We start from the raw sequence: 6,839 nt of genomic DNA on the forward strand, positions 1-6,839 counted from the left end.
TATATTTGGATTTGTCATATTTCATTTTATTCAGTTGTTCATGCATCTATCCTTTCACAGTTTTTAATCATCCACATTGTCAAGAATCTAACCGTAAAAAAAACATTGGCAAGAATCATTTTCTTCCCTAGCCACCCGTGGGGGACGCCCACGGGCAAAGTTGGCGGGAACATGGCCTTCTCATGCGCGGGGGCACATGCTTCATAGGTGGCGTGGAGGCATGGTGTGCAATCTTACTAGCCCTTGGGTCCATGGTAGAGTTGTCTTTGTAAAATCAGGCATGGGGCAACTGGGGCTGTAGCCCCAGGCGTGGCCGAACTAGTACCTAGACACATAGTAGTAGAATTTTAAGAATTTGTGATACAAAGAAGCACATCCCCACTCTTCGCATAGACATGCAAGCCTTCAGCCCGTTAGCGCAACTCCATTGATGGATGAGAACAGAGAATCAATCGCACACTAGAAAACACTTGACGCTTCGATCTGCGGTTTGTAGCCCGGTCGTTCATTAATCAAGTCAGGAAAGTAAGAAAATTCCTCACAACAGAGAAACCTTTGCCTCGCCTCGCTCGAATTGAGCGCCCATGCCCTGCGCCACTGCCGTCGTCAACACGCGATTCCCCGCCGCGCTGGCCGTCGGGTCCGGCGTCCTGACTACCCGCCTCTTATTCTTCTCCATCTAGTCTAGTTTTAAATTGCAGCGTAGGCACAGAGGCACCCAAGCCAAGGCACACTGCCCAGGTAATATGTAGCTTATATTCTAATTTTGTTTTCCCTATTTCATTTATACTTCCTTCGTCCCAAAATTCTTGTCATAGATTTGTCCAAATACGGATGTATCTACTTAGATACATCCGTATCTAGACAAATCTAAGACAAGAATTTTGAGACGGAGGGAGTATTATCCAAAGTTACATTGGTGAGCTATATTGAGCGCGGTGTATTTGCTAGCGTTGATGATATTAAGATTATACAGAGCTATCAAAAAATGAGGAAACGCAAGGGGCTACTACCACGTGGTCTTCATGTTAATGGTATAATATGTTCTTTTTTTGCAAATTTCATACGAGCAATTGACTTAGTCTATGTCAAGTGTCTTGATTTTAGATATGCGATTTTATGTTTGCAGATCCAAGTCCTTCTATTATTGCTGGTGGAGAAATGATGGCCTCAGATTAAGAAAGTCTGCACTAATTAGGTACCAAACCATGTTCGCAACATTGCAATTTGTTAATCTATTTGTTAAGAAACTCTTCACTGACGATGACATGTACCTAGGGTAGGGCAATAGACCTGATGTAAGCACCCTTCCCAAGGACACTGCCCTACAGTCAAAGACATTCAATGGACTGCAAAATTCTACCGACTGAAATCACCTCAGGATGCAACTCACTCGACCATGGGTTCCAATCGAACAACCCAATTCTATTGGACCAGGATATAATCATTCAACCACATCAGAAACCACTCGGAGTACAGAAGATCTAAGGTCACTCTGGATGGCAACGGTCAGGCGTTCACTCCGTAGTCTTAATGATCATTTATATAATTTTAATACTAACGTTACCAGTAATGTCCTCTCTTTATGTACATTGAAGCTTATGTAACGGGGGATGGCTGGGGTTCTGGCGCTCTCTATATAAGCCACCCCCTCATCTGGCACAAGGGTTCGCACCCCCTGTAACTTCACTCATAATCCAATCGACCAGCCTCCGGGCACCGAGACGTAGGGATGTTACTTCTTTTGAGAAGGGCCTGAACTCGTAAATCTTGCGTGCACAACTTCACCATAGCTAGGATCTTTCCTCCTCATTCCTACCCCCATTCTACTTTCAGACTTAGAACCACGACAGTTGGCGCCCACCGTGAGCGATGTCTGGCGCCCCCTGGGCAACCAAGGTCTATGCCAACCCGTTATCTTGCCCATCCGGTGTGCCTTGTGAACGAGATATGTGCAGCTCCTATCGGGATTTGTCGGCACATTCGGGCGGTCTTGCTGGTCTTGTTTTACCGTTGTCGAAATGTCCTGTAACCGGGATTCCGAGACTGATCGAGTCTTTTTGAGAGAAGGAATATCCTTCGTTGATCATGAGAGCTTGTAATGGCACTACTAAAAAAAGGGCTATAGATGGGATTGACACTAATGGCGCACCAGACAAGTGGTGCGCCATTAGTATATACTAATGGCGCACCACCTTCTGATGCGCCATTAGAGTTGAAACTACTAATGGCGCACCTGGCACACGGTGCGCCATTAGTATCAAAAAAAAATTTGAACTAGTGCGCCTGTCCAAACATACTAATGGCGCATCCACAGGCAGTGCGCCATTACTAGTTGTAACTAGTAATGGCGCACCTGCCAGAGAGTGCGCCACTAATGTTGTTTTTTTTATTATTTTTTTTATTCCTTTTTTTGCAAAACTACTAATGGCGCACTCACACGCGGTGCGCCATTACTAGTGCGCCATTAGTATGTTTTTTTTTGCAAAACTACTAATGGCGCACCACCAGGGGGTGCGCCATTAGTAACTTGGATTACTAATGGCGCATTTGTGGTTGGTGCGCCATTAGTAAGTGGGCAGCAACAAGATATTTTGGACAGCCTCTCCTCCCACACTCACTTTCTCCCCACTTCATTCTCTCCACCGCCTCCTCCTTGTCTCGGGTGCCTCCTCTTTTTCACCTCATTTCCACCATAAATTCATTCAAATTAAGTGGTTAAGTTACCTTGTTTTGCTAGGTAAGTAAGGGCGGAAGCTATATTTATGTTGTTCTCCCTACAACAATGTGCACATGCACTTTTTATGGCCTAGCTAGATCTATGTATGTTCGTGGTGTTGCATATGTTTGTGGTTTTGCATATGTGTTTGTGTTTGGAGGTGTACCGGTATTTGAAATGCGATAGTTGCCAATATTTTGCCGGAATGTTGATTCATTTCCGTTTCGGCGAGAATTTTGGCATTAAGCATTCTTTTTGGTCCTATTTTTAGGGAAAGTCATGCCAAATTTTTTCTTGGTTCTAAAATATCGTTTTGCTCTACCCCGCAGACGACCATGGTCCGCACGATGACCGAAGGCATCGTGAATAGGTTTTTGAGTTCCGCGAAGGCCGAGATGCTTCAAAAGAACGAGACGGAGATAAGATGTCCGTGTCGAAGATGCAAGCTGAATAGCCTTATTGCGGACCCGGATTCCGGGCAGGTGCGGGACCACCTGCTCTTGCATGGTTTCATGGATGGCTATCGGTGGCAAGGTGATGAAGATGACTACGAAGTCGTCCATGGGGGCCGGGCAAGAAATGAGGAAGGGCAGCAAGACAACCACCGCTGCTCGGGCGGGCGAGAAGACGAAGAATCCCCAGGAGATGATCACGACAGTGATGCTGTACACAGTCATCATGTAGAAGAAGATGCAAGACATGATGATGATGCTGGCGGAGCAGACGAAGCTGGACCATCGATGGGCTGGGTGCAGGACCCTCATATTCAAGAGCTGCTTCTCAAGCAGACGGATAACGCAAGAGCTGCCGCCCGAGAGAAAGCCAAGATGGATCAACTTGAGTTAGACGCGGTTACTCCATTGTATGAAGGATGCAGGCCCGAGGATACCCGCCTGAAAGTAACGCTCATGGCTCTGGAGATGAAGGTAAAACACAAAATGACCGACGCATGCTTCGACGAGAACATGTCATTCTGGCACGAACGTCTTCCCAAGGGGAACAAGTGCCCGACCAGTTTGGAGGAGGCGAAGAAAATCGTGTGTCCTCTGGATTTACCGCACGTGAAATACCATGTGTGCATGAACAATTGCATCATTTATCGGGACGAGCACACGGAGTCTAGCATATGTCCGGTGTGCGGTGTCACTCGATACAAGAAGAGGAAGAAAGCTCCTCGAAAAGTGGTGTGGTACTTTCCGATCACTCCTCGTCTGCAGCGGTATTTTGTGGACCCTAAGGTAGCAAAGCTCCTGCGTTGGCACGCGGATAGGGAGGAGAAGAAGCGAGAAGATGACGCAAATGATCCGGAGATAGATAAAAAAGACAAGATGCTGAGTCACCCTAAGGATGCGAGCCAGTGGCAAGCGTTGAACTTCGAATACCCAGAATTTGGGAACGATAGAAGGAACATCATGCTGGGCGCGAGCACCGATGGAGTCAATCCGTTTGGCAGCCAGAGAAGCACACATAGCACCTGGCATGTGTTCGTGTGGATGTACAACCTTCCCCCCTGGTTGTGCATGAAGAGGAAGTACATTCACATGAGTATGCTAATTGAAGGGCCGAAACAACCAGGGAACGACATCAATCTGTATCTGGGGCTGCTGAAAGAGGAGATTGACACGCTGTGGAAAACGCCAGCCAATACGTGGGACGCCGCAGAGAAAGAATATTTCCCTATGAGAGCCGCACTGCTCACGACGGTGCACGACTATCTCGGTTACGGATATCTTGCGGGGCAGGTACTGCACGGATTGTCTGGATGCGTAAGGTGCATGGATGACACAACGTATCGCCAGCTAGATAGAGATCCCGGGTCTTCGAAAACCGTGTTCATGGGACATCGAAGGTGGCTTCGCGACGATGACCCGTGGAGGAAACGCAAGGATCTGTTCGATGGTGAAACCGAACCCCGAAAACGCCCGTGTACGAGGAGCGGCGAGGAAATAGACAAGCTGTTGAAAAATTGGAAAGACTGCCCACTGCCGGGAAAGAAGCAAAAGGCGCCAGAGCCGCTGCTGAAGGTATGGAAAACGAGGTCTGTTTTCTAGGACTTGCCGTACTGGAAGATCCACCGTGTGCCTCACAGCCTTGATGTCATGCATATCACGAAGAACGTGTGCAAGAGTCTGCTTGGTACCCTGCTCAACATGCCAGAGAGGACCAAAGATGGGCCGAAAGCAAGGGCAGACTTGAAATCAGTGGGCATCAGGCAGGAGCTTCACGCTATATATGATGATGATGATGATGATGATGATGATGATGATGATGATGATGAGGCGAAGCAGGACACAGAAAGTCGTCGCAAAGGCAAAAAGGCCAAGAAGACCGGAAATGACTACCCTCCCGCGTGCTTCACTCTAAGTCAGGAGGAGATCGAGCAGTTTTTCACCTGCCTCCTAGGAGTAAAACTTCCTTACGGTTACGCGAGGAAGATAAGCAGATACCTAGACCCAGCGAAGCAGAAGTTCAGCGGGATGAAGTCTCACGACTGTCACGTGCTGATGACGCAGATACTTCCAGTTGCAATCCGTGGGATCATGGACGCGCACGTCCGTGAAACGCTATTTGGCCTATGCAACTTCTTCGACGTCATCTCTCGGAAGTCGATTGGCGTGAGGCAACTCAGAAGGCTACAGGAAGAGATCGTGGCGATACTATGCGAGCTTGAGATGTACTTCCCCCCGCATTCTTCGACGTTATGGTGCATCTGCTGGTCCATATAGTGGAGGATATCATCCAACTCGGGCCGACGTTCCTGCACAGCATGATGTCGTTCGAAAGGATGAATGGTGTCATCAAAGGATACGTTCGCAACATGTCACGTCCAGAGGGAAGCATAGCCAGGGGCTTTCTGACCGAAGAGTGCATCTCCTACTGCACGAATTATCTAGGCATCGAGAACCCCGTTGGTCTGCCCATCAACAGGCACCTCGGCAGGCTCGCTGGATGGGGTCACCGTGAGGGTCGCCGCGAAATGCATGTCGACTTCGAGGGTCGACTCGCCGACTTTGAAAGAGCAAACCTAGTCGCGCTACAACACATAGACGTGGTCGATCCTTGGGTGGTAGAGCACAAAACCTTTATTAAGAAGACGTACAATGACCGAGGCCAACAGAGGACGGACGGAGATATACTCAAAGAGCACAACTCATGTTTCACGCGTTGGTTAAAGCAGAAGCTTCTGTCGTACCCTTTACATGAGGATTCTTCCGCGGAAGAACAACTCATATTCGCCTTGTCACAGGGCGCCGAGCACAACCTGATGACCTATGAGGCGTACGATATCAATGGCTACACATTCTACACCGAGGCCAAGGACATGAAGAGCGATGGTTATCAGAACTCCGGGGTAACGATGGAATCCTACACCGGTAACGACAAGGACAGATACTACGGAAGGATCGAGGAGATCTGGGAGCTGAGCTACGCTGGAGAGAAGGTCCCGATGTTCCGTGTCAGATGGGCCAAGAACGTCATAAAAGAAGACCGGTATTTCACCACCATGGTTATACCCGAAGCCAAATCCAAGACCACGAGCGCAAACGTCACCGCGAAAAATGAGCCATGGGTACTGGCTTCCCAAGTGGACCAATGCTTCTTCATTACCGACCCGCCAAAGCCCAGTCGTGTTGCCGTGAGGAGAGGCAAAAGGAAGATCATCGGAATGGATGGAGTAGCCAATGAGCAAGACTTCGACAAGTACGGCGACCCGAGGATCGAACATGACGACGATGATGAAGTAGCAGCATACACCACAAGAAGAAGCAGGACCACCCTACCTAAAGGACGTCCGTTCCATAGAAGAACTCCATTTGCGAAAAAGAAGGGCAAGAAGATTGTGAACAGATAGCTAGCTAAGATCGATTGTATTTAAATCGTAGACTTCATTTCTCGATTATATTTCATGGGCACTTTTTGAACTATCATGAATATTTTTTAATTTCATGGACACTCGATCTCGATCCTCCTCCATCTCGATCGCTATCTCACCTCGCCAGATCCGGTCCACCGGCCGTCGCCGCCGACCGCCCGCACCCTCTCGATTCCCCTACTCAACCGCCGCCACCGACCCCCCGCACCCCAGATCCGGTCCACCGGCCGCCGCCGCCGACCGCCC

The sequence above is a fragment of the Triticum dicoccoides genome, chromosome 3A (assembly GCF_002162155.2).
Source record: "Triticum dicoccoides isolate Atlit2015 ecotype Zavitan chromosome 3A, WEW_v2.0, whole genome shotgun sequence".
In the NCBI taxonomy this organism is placed as follows: Eukaryota; Viridiplantae; Streptophyta; class Magnoliopsida; order Poales; family Poaceae; genus Triticum; species Triticum dicoccoides.